This window comes from Eleutherodactylus coqui, chromosome 5 (assembly GCF_035609145.1).
Source record: "Eleutherodactylus coqui strain aEleCoq1 chromosome 5, aEleCoq1.hap1, whole genome shotgun sequence".
Classification (NCBI taxonomy): Eukaryota; Metazoa; Chordata; class Amphibia; order Anura; family Eleutherodactylidae; genus Eleutherodactylus; species Eleutherodactylus coqui.
The window spans coordinates 110,353,069-110,370,523 of NC_089841.1; positions in this window are offsets into that span (position 1 = coordinate 110,353,069).

Here is a 17,455-nt window from a genome sequence, read left to right on the forward strand (position 1 = left end):
GTCTCGGAAATATTGTCAGAAACCGTAACATTCGCTTGCATAAGATGTAAACCTCTTATGCACATCTCAGGTTAGGTCTTCACGCACATTTTGGGCCCAATTACAGGACCTCCAAAGGATTATGAGTTTACTGAGCAAGTCATCCACACATCAGGATATTTTACAGAAAAATACTTTTTACCCTGTAGATAATAAATCCTTGTTATTCCATCAGTAGTAATTGTTTAACCCTATTACCCATAGAGATTATTTCCATCATGTGAAATTTTGATTTGGCCTTGTACCAAAACCGTGTAAACTTACTATATGGCACAGGCTCAGGAGCTGAGCCCACAACATTCACAAGAGCCAACTGCAATGGATGCAGTTGTAATGGCAGGGATAGCAGAGAATGCCGATTCCCGCTATTAACTCCTCTGTGATGTCATCAGCCATCCACTATCCAATTGTGGAGGGCCAATGGCTTACAAGTCTGCCATGGCTAGTCATAGCCAAGAATACAGATGAACTTGTTATGTTCATGTGGGCAAATAAGCACCAGGACCACACGAACGTGACCAAAGGACAGGGAATTGGAACAACTGACATACCGAAAGACTGAGGAAAACGACAGAACTGGCATACAAAACACGGAAGGGGAAACTGACCTTGTGCTGAAGGAAAGATGGCAAGGCCCTACCTAACAAGCAGAGCGATCGCCACAATAAAGGCGGCCCCAGGCTGGAACCTGGGCCCTGGCTCTCCCAGCATAGGTGGTACACGGAACCAGGACATGTACAGACAAGCTCAATGCACAAACTGGTAACTGACAGATGATAAACACATTTACCACTCAACCTCACACACTAAAGCAGGTGGTAAAGCTGAATATAAAAGCGAGGGATTAGTTCGTACATTGGCCAATGAACTTAAGCTGCAAGGCTGCGACAAGGCTCCTCGTGTCTGGCAGTCCCTACTTTAGCAAGACACAAAACAGGCAGCACACACACCAAACACCCAGTAGGCTGCAAGCTGACCAGACACACACACACCAAAAAATATGCTTTTAACAAAAAAAATGTTTATGACAGAAAAGTGGAAAAACTTTCAAAAAATATAAAATTTTGGTATATTGTCCCATTTATACCAACTTGCAAAAAAAAAGTTATCATGTCATTTATAACGAATTGTGAATGCCATTAAACAAATTAAAACAAAGCAATGGCACAATTGATATATTCTTCCACCTATTCTCCTCCACCCCAAAATTTTACTAAAAGTTGTACAACATATTATATTTACCCCAAAATGGTACCAAAAAAAGGTTATTGCTTGCTGCACAGTAAACAAGCCCTCATATGCCTAGGTTGATGAAAAAATGAAGAAGTTATGGCTTTTGAAAAGTGGAGATGAAAATCCCCCAAAATCATTGGGTCATTAAATACTAAACTAGGCCTTGTCCTTAAAGAGTTAAAGGGGTTATCTATTTTGTCAATAAATAAATAAAAACAGTTTGAAATAAGATAAACTGTAAAACTATACTCAACTGTTCTCTGTTCCTGAGATTCAGCGATGCACCTCCAGCGGTCTCTTGATGATCCCTGCTTACAAACAGAGGGCACTGATGTTCATACTGCGGTGACTGCTGTTGCCAGTCATTGGCCACAATGGTCATGTGCCATACTTCTGGCATCATGATTCTCATTGCTGAGCAGTGTTGCCACTAGTTCAGGTACTTTACCACTGTGGCTACTAGTTGGCTGCAGCCAATACATGTTGCCTGCCTGAAAATAGAGAATCAGAGGACCCCAGGAGCTGCACAGATGGATCAGCAGAGTAGATAGCAGATGATTGCAGGTTCTTTTCATGCTTTATCATATTTTCATTGGGGTTTTTTTTTTTGTTTATTTTATTTTTAAACCAAATAACCCTATTAAGGCTCTGATCACACTGGCACCATGATTTCTTTTTTTTTTTTTTACAAATGTTGTTTTTATTGGAAATTCAAGCAAGTAACACAGGTAGGTGATAGCTTTCAATACCTTCAGTATAAGGTATAAAATGACATGTCAATATGGCTACAGCTTAATTGGTCAAGCAAGGAAGGTAGGGGGGAAATGGGGAATGAAAGCACACATAGTAAAAAGGACCTAAGTAAAGTAATAGAAGGGAGAATAGAAGGCTTACAGAGTAGAACACTACCAAAGTAGCATAAGAGTAAAGAGGAAACTCGCTAATCAACAATTACAAGTTTGCAGTATAACCATTTAGGACACAGGAGACATTTAAATTTAGACCAATTTAGACCAAATATCCCACAAAGCTCTAAATGTATCATGTGACCTATTAGCCCAACATGTTAGTTCTTCGTGGCATTATGATTTCTGATTCTACATGATTAACAATGGATATGATGACTCTGCTATGAAATCTTTGTTAGATCCATCATGATCTGTCATGATCTATTAGGACAATCGGGGGCATAACTATGGGGAATGTAGGGGATGTGGTAGCACCCGGGCCCAGGAGCCTTAGAGGGCCCATCAGGCCTCTCTTCTCCATATAGGGAGCCCAGTACTATGAATAAAGCATTATAGTTGGGGGTCCTGTTGCAGATTTTGTACCGGGACCCAGAAGCTTCAAGCTACGCCTCTAGATACTGTATATTCCCAAGTGGCAGATTTTCTGCAGACTAAACATCTGTTACATGTGTTTGATTGAAGTCCTTCTGTAGCCGGCTCATGGATTTCTGCAAGCCCCATACAGATTAATAAGACATTCGCAGAACTCTCCACAACAAATCTGCCGTGTGTGAACATAGCTTTAGCACCTTTTCTGTTACTCCCATTGACTTATCATGAGCTCTTTTTGTGGTCTGGAATCTCATACTTGGCATTTTCGGTCTGTGTAGTAAGTATATTGTAATAGTCATACTTATTGAACAGTCTAAAATGCAATATGCACAGGATTACGGTTCAGCAGTAGGTGTTATATTAACTCTAGTTATTTGGAAACTCTATTAATAATATGTTATAACACTATACTGTTTTATATCTGTGCTACTTCAGGAAGGTGCCATAACCTGTAATCGTTACTAGAAGTGAATTGTGAAAATGCGACCCAGACCTGATATCAAACAGATTTATCATGTGTCGGCAGTTCACCTTCTGCTAGTTTTGATCAAGTGGGCTGGTGATTTGAAACATCTTTCCTTGCTTTACTCGGCTGCCTAGGATGTCCAGCTTCATATGAATAAATACAGTGTCATTCCCGCTCGTTGCCAACATTCCTATAGGTAATAGAGAACAGGCTTATAAAAAAAATCCAGCTGGACAGTAACTGCTCTATAAATGACTTTCAGATGTACAGAACCTAAATACTTTGTTTTTGTAGAAGAAAATGTTATGGCAGCCGCTACCCAAGATTTAACTGGATGGTGCAAATATCTCTACTATATCGAATATGTATTTTATGTGCATTATGTATAAACCTTTGTCAGAATTATAACTCCTTATAGAAGGAAGTGACGTATTTAGGTTGGGTCTGGAAGGGTATCGTTTCTCCATGTACAGACAGCTGTTTCTGTGTATTTGCCCCTCAATAGTTTGCAGTAGGTTTGCTGGATAGGCTAGTGAGAGACCTGTAGACGTGGGTCAACGAAAAACTATATCTTTCCTGAATTTTCTTCAATGTAATGATGGCTAAACGCATTAGAAAGAAGTAGGTGGATAGTTGAACAACTCTTGAATGAACAATCGCCTGGTAAATGATCATTGCTTCTGACACAGCCATACACATTTTAGCCGACATTGGCCTTCAGCAAGAAAACTCAGTTGTTCAAACTGGCCATACATGTTCAATGACACCAGGTGATGGACAAGAAATCTTTCTAGAGATGTTCTGTCAGACTAAAACTTCAAACATGGCCAAATTCTTTCTAGGTGATAACAGTCTGTCACGGATTGGCTAAACCTATATTAAAGCAAGTTAGAGACAATGTCAGAGTAGTGAAGCCTACTAGACAACAACTGTACGTCAGCAGTAGACACAGGAGCTGAATGAGTAGGATGGTATGTCTGCAGCCAATGGAAGCAAGGACAGCAGTGGCATTTGCAAACAGTCTGGAGCAGACTTCAGTGACAAGAACAAGATGAAGGTCAAGCTTGGTCAGAATCCATCCAAGAAATACCAGCATCATGGGAGTTGTAGAGTCAAAGCAAACTGGAATGGCTTTGGTTTAAATTTGCTTGGTTCCTGATGTCATCTCTTGTAATCCCCTGCAACATGTCCCAAAACTTTGGATCTGAGGTTCACCTTTCTCTTGCGATTCAAACTTGTTGGCAGCATGTATAATGACGATACCTTTGACTCCCGTTAAACCACATAGGCAATGTCAATCAGTCTTGTTTTTCCATAGATTGTTCTCCAAATAACAATGATTCCTTTTTGGCTAGTTGATCCAGCAGAACTACATTTTCTGTTGTAATTGAGGTCCAAGGACTTAGGTTAAAGCATGAATCAAGTGTTCTATGAAAGCCAGCATGAATGTCAACTCTGGTTGTGTTCAAAGGACTTGGCAATGCATGCGGCGCACCGAAAGCAATGTAGCTTAAAGCTTTTGTGTGTTTTCAGTTACCCAGCAGACAGGTATGTTTTCATATTCATCACTTTTAATTATTCCACACTGGTACTTGTACGCTAATCTTGAAATCTATTCTTTAAGGCTCCGCAGACTACCGTCATCCTATACACCCAAGCTCACTTTAATTTACATCTGGCAACTGACTTGGAAACCAATATTTTACAGTCTTCCCTGTGGCTTCAAAATTGTAATTGCTTGTAAGGTATTTAGGATCATGCGGTATGAAAACTATAGCTAAAATTATGTAAATTGCATAAGGGAGCATGAAAATTCAGCCATACATAGCAGAAAGATATACATCTATGAACGAGCATGAAAGCAGAATACATTTCAGACAATTGTGATATTTCCTCTAGTATAACGGTATATTTTCTCTTAAAGGGGAAAATCACTAAAATGCTCCAAAACTCTGTTCACAAATATATTAAAAGCTTAAGTAAAGTGATAAAAAAAACACATAACTTAGGGAATAGATACAATATTTCATGTCACACGGATGCAGTTATTTTCCTATATGATGCCTCTTTCTGCTGAAAATGATGTCGTCCTGTCTGCATTTGTCAGTTGACATCACTTCCGGTCTCAGTGACCATGGACTCTAGTCCCCTAAGAAACCTAGCTGGTAACAGGCAATTAACCCCCAGACAAAACTTTTCAGTTGAAACGCACAGCGGTGTTGAGGCACAGTTCTCTTTTGGGATGTCCTTTGTTACTTCTTGGAGAGTCACACAGTTCTGGGTACAAATACTTTTTCAGTTCATTCTATCTTGATCCCTTTTGTCTGCCTTGTGTGACCGTCACAAAGCATTCTTACATTATCGCATACTTTTGTACCTTATTTTTTTGTAATTCTCCAAAATTTATTTTTGGGGTATAGATTTTTCTACATTTTGGATGTACACAGACAATTGTTGCCCTACGCTTTTATTTCTACCATTTTGATTTTCTGCCAAATTAGTTGACTTCTCATATATGAAATGAATTGTTCAATATTGGGAAGGTCACCCCTCAAAAATGTTCAAGACAGGAACTGCCCCTTCCCATTGCAGACATCTGGAAAGGGGCAGAGAGGAGGACAGAAGGGGGTTGAAGTTTAGCAGACACGCTGCTAAACTCCCTCCCACCTCCCTTTTACCTGCCATCTCCCATAGACTCCCTTAGGAGTCTATGAGCTGTCTGACCTATTCTATTTGGGAAAGATAGTTCCAGAACTCTCTTTTCCGACCGGCATAAATGTGCACTGTATGCGCTATCTTTGCTGGCTGGCTGTTTTTATGCCCATCTGAACTGATGCATTGGTTTCCAATGCATCAGATGGGGAGTATAAATCGGCTGGCTGTTCTGTCCAAGTCCAAGATAAAAAGAAATTTCACGGAAAAATAACCCATTTATTTAAAAGTGGTAATTTACACATGCAATTTTTCACTTGGACAAACAGCCCAAGTTTGAAAAATCAGCACGTCCTATTGTTATGCAATTCTTGCACATTATTTTCTATGAGAGCAGTAACAAAATGGATCATACTTGCAGGTCATGGCAGTGCGATCCGTTTGTAATGCATGTTACTATGAGGAAACTGCTTGTGAAAAACAGATGTCAAACAGAAGTGCATTGCCAGCAGAGGAAGAAAACCGAATCACTTCTGATGCCCTCTGTTTTCCTAACAAACATATACAATTAAGTTCCAAAATTATCCCTTGCCATATGGAAATGAGAAGAGATGACTGGTCCAGTCAAGGATAATTAGGCTGATTCATGACCAGATGAGCTAACCACGCCCCCTTTCTTTTGATCTACAGCTTCTTATAGTAAACAGTCTCTTGAGGGTGCGGGCAGACGAGCGCATAAACGGCGCGTTTTTGCGACCAAACGTACATACGTGACCATCTGAGGCAATGGTTTCGAATGTATTCGTTCACATGGGCGATTTTACGGCGCATAAAAACGGCAATTCGAAAAAAAACGGAACATATGCGACCGAAATACGCGCCAACGCATATTCGATCGCCGAAAAGACCGTTTGCAAAGTAGGAACAAACGAAAACACGCTTTCTAGCTCTGGTCGTGAGCGGTGAAAAACGATCGCTCGGGCGATTATACGTTGCGCTCGTGCGAACGTAAATACGCCTATGCTCGTCTGCCCGCACCCTAAGGGAAAGGCTGCATGGATAGCTCAGCAGCTCATGAATCTGCATGACTCTTCTTGGTCAGATGACTCTTCTCTGCTAATTTGTGTTCAGCATGGAATAACTTTGGAACCTAATTGCAGAAGTAGATGAGCTCATTAGGAAGAGAGAGGGCATTAGAAGTGATTCATTTTTCCTCCCTTGCTGGCCTGTAAAGTCAGTTTTGGGGGGTAAGTTGGTGGTGACAGGTTCCTTTTAAAGGAGTTGCCCCAACTGGATTAACCCTTTTCTAAAGCAAGCCATCATGGTAAACAGCTGATTACCATTAAACCCTCAAGTTGTCAGCAGTCTTTGGCAATGGAAGCCACATGCATCTGTGCATTTCCTGTGCAACAGGAAAAAAGTACACAGAGTGTGCTGCAAAAAGATGTTCAGCATAAGAGCTCCCTCACACGAATGTAGGCGATTTTCGGTCGGCCGTGCCACAGCCACAGTGCAGACGAAAAATGCGTGAACTAAGGGCAGCCATGACCAAGTCATGGCTGCATTTCCCATTTGTGCACTCATTCAGATTGCCCGGGATCCGGCGAGTATACGCCGAGCCCGAGATACCATCCGGAAGGGGGAGACAGTTTTATTCTACTAAACTGCCTCCCCCTTTCCACCTCCTTACCAACTCTCAGCTAGGGGAGGGGGCGGGAGATAGTGTGCCTAAGGCTCATTCACTCGAGCATGCGCATTTTCACGCTGGCCACACATGCTGTAAAATCCCAACAATAAAAAATAGCCGCGATTGAGCCCCGAAATTAATTAGCATTTTCTCGTCCATTCACACGGGAATGTCATGCGAAAAATACGCTGCAGCGCAGAATTCTGTCAGTCGGCATAAATCCTTCTAATAGCTTCAATAGAGCCAGCAGTCTTTTATTTCAAGGGTTGGAAGCAGGTAAACTCCCTCCGCCTCCCTTCCTTTTCAGCTTCCATAGGAGATTGTGGGAGCTTCCGGCGTTTTTCATCAAAAGATAGGTCAAGACGCTGAGAGAAAAATAGGCAACCGAAAACGATCAGCGATTTGATGGTGTAATTTTTTTCACACGCCCAAAAACCACCCATGTAAATAAATACCATGGAATCCAATGCTTCACATGGTCACAATTTACGGATGACAATTTAAGACGTTCGTGTGAATGAGGTCTAGCTGATATATTATGCTGCAAAAGCAGTAAATATGATGTACAAGAGGTTAGATATACTGCGAAAATACAGGCTACAGAAAGGGACAAAGATGTGCCGCGCTGTAAGTGCATATAATTGGCATAAACATCAAGGGCTACAAAACCATCCAACATCGCGGAGACAAACTCATAATTCACTCTTCTTTTAACTGAAAGTGGTTTGGGGTTTTATTTTGTGAGGTTAATGTATTTATAAAGTAAATAAATGTGTCTTTATGTAGAAAATAGGCTGATAGGTGGCAGATGACTGTGAGTGTAGACAAAGGCATGATGACATTCAGTCTTGGCTATGTTGGCTCCTATGTCTGGACCTTTGCCATAACAAGTATTTACCAACAAGTGACATTGACAATATGGCACATTGTTTTAATGTACAATGAAAAGCGTGACTGTTTAATTCAAGTCTATTCTATTTAGAGACTTTGGATTATGTCACATTAATGGAAAATCTAAAAAAAATGCATTTAACAAACGCTAAGAAGTTTTACTTTCAGAAAAAAAATGGATATGTTAAACTAATGCTAAAAAGTAAACTGTTATTAGGTTTAAACTAACAATGAACAAGAAAAAGCAAAGAAGGACCTACTGGAACAGACCATATCATTGTTGATCAGCTGAAAGCACTGTAGATAGTTCTGTCCGTATTGCAGTGGCTCGGTTTGGTACTGCAGGCACAACTCCCATTGAATTCAATTGGAGCTATGTTCGTGGTACCTAATCGGGCTGCTGTAATGTTGATAGTTCTATCTGCTTCCAGAGCTGTCTGCACTAACGGCAAGCTGAGCAGTGGATCTTCACCAATCAACTACTGATGCAACTCCAAATGCCAGCTCACCACATACACTTCGCGCTGGGTGAACGGACAGGTACAGGTAAACTGTAAACAGCCATAGAATCAAAATTCCAGCACGTCCGTGATTCCAGCATGAAAGTGATGTTTTTTAAAATTTCATGGATAAAACCATCTTATAAAATTGCGCTTACATGTTTCGAACAGAGTTCTTATTCATAGCATATTCTCTCACAGAATGACTATTCTTGAAATACAAAACAGAACTAATGAGGGAACAAAAGTTCCTTACAGGGAGCAGGGTGAGGTGGAGAGGGAGGGAGGAAAATACACTAGGAGAACAAGACAAAGACAAAAACATAGAACAAAGTAGACTAATGGTGACTATCTTCATTCCATAGACTGCAACAGCTAACAGTGCCCTCACTCCCAGGCGGAACAGTAAGATTTGACCAACAAATAAACAACCGCTCCCACCACCCACACCCTATAACCACTTTCTGCTATCAAACATTGTCAACCCCAAACAAGTCCAGAATCCCTCTGAGACAAACTCAGTTCTTTACACCAGCACAGAAATACGGAGATTACAAAGTTCTCTCATGTAAGCTCCCTGGGTGGAGACATGGGTGGAGACACGGGTGTCGTCGGGTTCTTCTGGCCCGACGATGCAGACCATGCCCCACTTTCTGCCACTTGTTTCAAGGTAGGGGAATCGGCAGGGAGCATAATCTTGGCCACTCAGGGATCGACACAGCCCAAAGGTGCATAGAAAGTTAGGCAGGTCTCCCAGGCCTCTAAATGAGACTGACTTGCCCTCTTTACTGGCATGAAGCTGAAATGGGAAACCCCAGCGGTAGTTGATCTCCTTTTCATGGAGTAATGTGAGCAACGGTTTCAGGGCTCTTTGTAGCAGCAGAGTGCGGTGAGATAAGTCTGACAGAATCATTAATGGGGACCCACAATAAAACAGTTCTTCAGCCCCTTTTTGACGTTGAAGGATCTGTTCTTTTATCTTATAGAAATGATCTCTGCACACAATGTCTCTAGGTCTGTTAGGATAAGAGGATTTTGGGCCTAGGGACCGATGGATTCTACCAATTTCGATCATGGAGTCAGGTGGTTTCTGTAGCAGCTCATTGAAGAACTCATGGGTCCAATTTTCCAACTGGGTGTTGCCAATTTCCTCAGAGAGCCCCCTAATCCTCAGGTTGTTTCTGCGGTGAGGATTCTCAAGGTCATCGATCGGAAGGTATAACTCTGAGATCTGCTGGGACCGCAGCTGCAGCTCTTGAGATTGAGCATCCATTTGTTCCTGGGCATCTTCTATTTCCTCAATTCTTTGCCCTGAATGACGAATGTTCTGCTGAAGTGCGGCAATGTCTCTTTTGTGTGAAGATTCCATTTTATGGAAGAGGCTATTAATCATCTCTGTGGGTAGGTCTCTCAGATGCTCCTTCCAGTCCCAGTCCTCCTGGTCAGCAGGGGGGTCAGAGGAAAGCTCAGTCTTCTGGCCTTGGGCGTCCCCTGTCCGGTAACAGCTGACAATGATCTGGATGCTGGGGGAATTGGGTCTGCATGCGGGGTCCCACTGGTTATGTTGAAGAGAGTCCCTGGCTTGCCCCCTTTTACTGTGGGGGATATCCCATCTCCCCCCCTAGCTGAATCACTTGGTGGTGGGGGGGCCTGAGGGTGGTCACTGAGCGCACCCCTCATCTCTCCTGCGGCTCTAAGTTGGAGGGCTCTTTTGGCTGGGGTAACATGGGAGGGGAGGTCTCCCCCTGCAGTGTCTTCCTCATCTCCAGCAGCGCCGGAACCCCGCTGCCTCTGGTGCTCAGGAGAACTGGCAGGTTAAGGCAGGGCCTCCACGGGACTTCCCGCCTGCTCCGTCCCCACAGCAGGCGTGCATGCGGCTGACTGGAGGACCTGAAGGAACTCCACCTGATGCCGCACTCCCTACCTGGTAGCCGCCAGCGATCATCTTGGGCGCCTCCACACTAGCTGCCGTCTCTGCAGCCAGATCCTCTGTGCGGGTCTCTCCGCCCACGTGTCCACCCGTCTCCTGTGGCGGCGGCGATATCTTGGCAGATCCTCTTCGCTCTCCGGCCTCTCCTGTGTTGCAGAGGAATGCCGTGAGGCTCCCTCCCTATGTGTCTGGAGTCCTCCTCAGGCCCTCCTGTGCCTTTCTGCATCCTATCTGTGCTGCAGTCGGGGTTCCCTTCCACTGTCTGGGGCCGGTGTAATGGCACTGGAGCTGGAAGTGGTGAAGAGACGTGTCTCTCTCGCTCATCGGCAGGTCGCGCCCCCCCCTGGTCGCAATTTTTTATGCGGCTAAATAGCTGCATAAATACAGTCGTGTTGATGAAGCCTAATATGGGTATGACAAATCATACCTTTGATATAAGCCCACTAATCATCTAGTTCGTAAAGTGAATATCTAAAAGGCCTTTTACTATCTAAAAGTAGGTTTTCCTACTGTCAAAGTTGCATCCCATCACACGAAAACTGTGTTTTCCTGCGATGCTCCACTCTTTTCAATGCTGTCCTATCATTTGCAGGTGCAATTTTTTTTTCGCGCTTGTAAATATCGGACATGTGAACGCTTTCATTGGAAAGCATTGGTTCTAATAAAGTCATTTTTTTTGCGCACCTATTCATGCATGAAAAAAACACTAGTCTGATTGCGGCCTAAGGGCTTATTCACAAAAAAATGCATTTGCACTGCATATTACACGTGCAAAATTTGCACACACACTATGCAGTGAATAGAACCCATCGGGATTGGCCTTGTGTGTTTTTTGCGTGCGCATTTCAGTTGTGCAAAAAAAAAAAGCATATGTTATTTTTGTGCTAATATGCACAAAAATAGCTCATATTGAACTAATTAAAATGAATTCCCCTTTGAACTCATTGGGAGCATGCTTGGGTGTATTTTGCAGGGCCTGTGTGCGTAAATATACTTACGCCCATTTGAAGCCGCCCTAATTGAAAAAATCTGTATCTGTGCTGCATCCTATGAACAATTCTGTCCCATGTGAAAGTTCCTTTACATAACCAGGGATTTCCTTTAACCCTTTCCAATCCATTTTCCCTGCCACCCACACTCCCCAGCTCTAATTTATTTTGGCTGGCAAAGCACTTTGTGGATTCTTTGGCCTTACTCAACAGAAACACATAAAAATGATGTCATGATGATTTTATTAGCATATTTTGAAAATTAAACGTGAGTTTTGAGGGTATCATATCGGGAAGATCATTTGTAATAATCCTGTAAACATATGTATATTGATATACATTCATATAATAAGATCCTATTCATTTCTACTTTCTCTAAAGATAGATAGACATGAAATAGATAGATAGATAGATAGATAGATAGATAGATAGATAGATAGATAGATAGATAGATAGATAGATAGATAGATAGATAGATAGATAGATAGGAGATATGAGATAGATAGGAGATATGAGATAGATAGGAGATATGAGATAGATAGGAGATAGAGAGATAGATATGAGATAGATAGATAGATATGAGATAGATAGATATGAGATAGGAGATATGAGATAGATAGATATGAGATAGATAGATATGATAGATAGATAGATAGATAGATAGATAGATATGAGATAGATAGATATGAGATAGATAGATAGATAGATAGGAGATATGAGATAGATAGGAGATAGATAGATAGATATGCCTGTAATACAGTGCCATGCAGAGGCATCCTATAACTGCATACAATGTATATAGCACATTTATAACATAATGCAGGACAGCTCTCCGATGTCTGAGGCTGTACTACATATATATGTTACAGTATATATATGACAGTGCCCCGTGCTGTCCTACATAGTGTTAGAAACAAGTTTTGAACCTCGCTCGACATCAGAGCTATGTGGGGAAATCTTAATGTTGGACGATGTCTGACACCGGATTGGAAAGGGTTAATAGTGTCTGGAACAGGCTATCTACTCAGGTTCTCATTCAATGAACTTATTTCAGCTACTATTGGTCTTACAGGTGGAGGACATTTCAGATTGCATAGTTTTGGCAGAGAATGAAATATTGGAGTCAAGAAATTCGGGTACCATTAGATCAGCTTGACTATCGCTCAAAACTCCCATAGCTCTTCCTCTTTTTACAAGGCCATATAATATTAGTTTATATTCCTGGGTGGGGTCATTTATCAGTTTACCATAGGTAGATGTATCATTTAGCAATAACTCATTCTGCAGTTTCTATAAACCTTTGTCAAATAGCCCTACCGTCCCATTGCTTGCCTAATAATAATACTATCAATACATTGTAAATGCTTAATCACTTTATTTTGATCCCTGGCTGTATTTATTTACAAACAGATTTCTGTGCTACCGTTTCCCAGAAAATAAGACCTAGCCTGATTTCTCAGGATTTTCAAGGAGGCTTGAAATATAAGCCCTAACCAAAAATAACCCCTAACTGCATTACCTAAAAAATATACTTACCTAGCAGGCTTGTTTTGGGTCCTTCTGCTGCTGTCTGAAACTCTGCCGTGCATCCTGCAGTCCTTGTTCACCCACAAAAGATTACTTTCTGATTATGGCATTCATAAATCCCACCTCTAGGAAACTATGGCTCTGATTGGTTCTCGAGCGCTCCTCAGCCAATCAATGCAGTGCTCGATGAACCAATGCAATGGCTGTGATTGGTTCATCCAGTGCAGCTCAGCCAATTAATGCAGTGCTCGATAAACCAATCAGAGCCATCGCATTGGGGAGGAGGGATTTTAGAATTAGCCAATCAATTCCGGACGGCTGTTTTTACGCTGGCCAGAAAAGATAGTTCTGGAACTATGTTCGTCCAGAATACGGTAGCTGCTGCCATAGACTCCCTCCCACCTTCCTTCTCCGGCAGCACTCATAGGCTCCAATAGGAGTCTATGGCAGCAGCCGTATTCCGGCTGAAAAGATAGTTCCAGAACTATCTTTCCCGGCCATGTAAAAACAGGTGAACGAAATCTGCACTGTATGTGCTATCTTTGCTGGATGGCCGTTTTTACGCTTCGAGAATACGCCCATCTGAACTGATGCATTGGAAACCAATCCATCAGATGGCTAGCATATATCGGCCGGCCGTGAACATGCGGCCGATATACGCTCATGTTAAGGAAGCCTTATGTGAATTCTGATCAATTCCTTCTGATGTCTCAGATAAAGAATTCAATGTGTCCCTCTCAGGTGAGCTGAAGTAAACATGTAATCAAGCACCTTAATTACTTTTTTAATATTGCTTTTGTTGTAGATGTATCATTATTTTTCCAGGAATAAACTCCATCCATGGTGTAGTTATCCAAGACCCTTTAGAATTTGGGACGTTTTGTGTCCATAAGGCTGGCTTCACATGGGCAAGAAAATCTCACACAAATATGAACCCAACTCTTTTGAATGGGGTCATACAAATGACCGATTTGTACCTGCATCGCGATGCGATGCAGAAATCGGATCGCAGCATGCTCTATCTTCTGTGGGCTATCACATTGCACCGCATTCTAGGTGCATGTGATGAGAGGTCTCCCATTGAAAATAACTTTACGTCTTCCCCAAAAGTGATGCAAGGCAGTTATCAAACAAAAACGCCTCGCATCTGCAGGTAAAATGCATGTTGGTACATTCAAATGGGCGAAAGCGATATTGAACCAAGAAACTCTGCCCGATATCTCACTTGCCAACATGTGTTTTTTCACGCTGATGCGAAGCAATTTTGATTCAAAAACGCTGCACATTGCTCCTGCATAATTGTGATCCTTAGGCGCATGTTTCAAGTGCGTCAGAGAATCACAGGTGTTTCCCATTGATTTCAATGGGAAACATCACATAGCATGGCATGCCAGTGCCATGCAATGTCTTTTAAGGTCCCGTTGGATAGGGCATGTTGCGATCTTTATCCTCGCAGCATCGCTACACGAGGTAAAAAATTCCTCAAGTGAATAAGTCCATGTAAAAGATTGGAGTTCGCAGTCTTGCGAGTTTTGTGTGTCTCACAAAACTCACCTGAGATTTTCGCCTGTGTGAATGTAGCCTTAGGGACCTTTCACACAGGATAGAATATTCCCCAAAATCCACACTGCTAATGTGCAGAACATTGTGCGGAATTGAAAATAGCGGAATCCTGCTGGTAATTCCCCAACAAAACAGCAGTTAGCGGGAACACCGTAAACAGCAATAGAAACAGAACTCTGCCACTTCTGTGGACGCCTGCAGAAAAACAGCATGTTATACAAATTGCGCTTACATGTTTCAAACAGAGTTTTTTATTCATAGCGTATTCTTTTACAGGATCCGTAAACATCTGTCAGTGTTCACACTGGTGCAGTTAGTACATCAGCAGTTGCCAAGCATTTTCAGGAGGTGCACAAGGGAGACACATCGGCTTGCCAAGTAATTGGTATAGAGAGGGCTAAGGTGGAGAATGAAAGACTTTTACTAAAACAAGAAGCCTTTTGGACATTCACCTTACGAACTAGATGTCCAACGGGCTTATATCAAAGGTATGACTTGTCATATCAGTATTAATCTAATGACTTAAAGGGGTTATCAACGCAGTGCCCTCCAGGATCAGAGCGGAAGCACTACTCCCACCCCTGTGTAGTGTCTGGTGCTAGTAATTGCAGGTGCAGCTCTCATTGAAATCAGTGGGATTCCAGACTGCAATTACAAACACAGCTCCCATTGATTTTAATGCAATTACAACGGGGTCGGAGCAGTGCTTCCACTGTGGCTCCATTTTTCCCCTGTGGATGCTGCCTGGAAAATCCTCTTAACTCCACATCCACTGGATTTTAGATGCCTTGCTGTTTATAAGTGTCATATAATGTTTATCATTCTGTTATTGGCTGTGACTTTTGTTCCCTCATTAGTTACTTTTTGCTTTTAACGCTAATTTCATACAGGCCAGGGCTATATTGGGCCGTGAAACTCGGCTCGATATCGCTCTTGCCAACGTGTCATTTTCCCGCGGATGCAAGGCATTTTTCAGGCAAAATTGCCATACATCACTTCAGGGATGTAGCAATCGCCAAGTAGATCCAATTGTTTTCAATGGGTAACATTGCATCGCCGTGTGATCCTTTTGCAGGCCCCATTGAAAACAATAGGCGAGGCATTCTGAGGGAACACCCAAATATAGGACATGCCGCTCATGTATATGGCCCCATTCAAAAGAATGGGGTTCACGTTCGTGCGTCTCGCAACACACAAATCTTGCGCGATTTTCTCGGCCGTGTGAAAGCGGCCTAAAGAATGGTTATTCTGTAAAAGAAGAAGAACTTTGTGTGAAACATGTAAGTGCAATTTTGGAAGATGTTTACTGGATTTCTTGGAAGTGCCGGAGTTTTATTTCTATTAATGAACTACTGAGGATAGGTCATCAATAGTAAAAGTTCCGGAGAGCCCATTTAATATTTTGAGCCCTCTGACATGATCTATAGACACTGGAAAACGTCTTTAAAAAGTATATACCGTACATATTTTTTTTACATGATTACAGAAGAGAGCCAACTTTCCGTAGGCTGTGAAAAGCAATTCCCAGATTTGTTTTAGGACTTATTCACGCATTGCAGTTGAATCACGGTTTTGCCATAATTTTCATAAAATGTCTCATTAGCATATATGGAAGAGTGTTGTGAGCATGCTCTGTGAGATTTTCAGAGGTCGCTGTGCAGGAGGCAAGAATACATCAGCCCCGTCCATTAATTTCCTGTTACTTATATTGATTGTCATCTCTTATATCAGTCCTTATCTCCAAGGAGACTCATGATCTACATTCCGTATTTCAAACGCATGAACATACACAAGGTCTAGTTCCAGAAGTCAAGTAGGTTTTTGCAGTATGGAAAGAAACCTGTGCAAACACATGGAGACCATACAAGCTCCACCCTGCTGCCCATAAGTGTAGGTCTTTTTACTAATGAAAAATATATACTCTTGTAGCTTTATGGTTTATTCTGTTTTTACATCCTGATTGTATATTTTGTATTCTATTTTTTTCCATAATTATGGGGTCAACCATCTTGCCTGAGCTTCTACGCTAGTTTAGAGATTTTATTTAAGGCTGGAAACACATGAGCATATCGCAGTCACATTTATGCATCAGTAATATGGATCAGTGTCTAGGCCTGACCACGGATATATTGACCCAGACTCCAAGCATCATAAATTCCTATGATGCTCGGAGTTCAGGTCAGGATACCAATGGTCAGGCCTAGACACTCATCTGTATTACTGATGCATAAATATGTAATATACTTGTGTGTCATTGGTCTTACAGTAGAAAACAGCTTGGGAACTTTTGGGGCATGCTATGTGACATCTGCAGTGACTACTGTACAGAAAAATAGAAGCAGAAGCTGAGCTGTCCCCAACACTAGTTGCCAAAGCTGTGTTGCCTGATAAGGTCCAGATGTGCTCTTTTTCTTGCATTTTGCTCAGTGCCACACCCTTCCCTTTCCGTATTTCTGCACCTCCCATAGACTTCTATAGGACTTTTGCGGTGCAAAATGCTGAAAGATAGAGCATGTTCTATTTTATAGGCTTTATTCCCATGAGCGTATATTGGCCGCCATTTTCACGGCCAGCTGATATATGCTACCATCTGATGCATTGGATTCCAATGCATCAGATCAGATGGGTGATTTTCCGC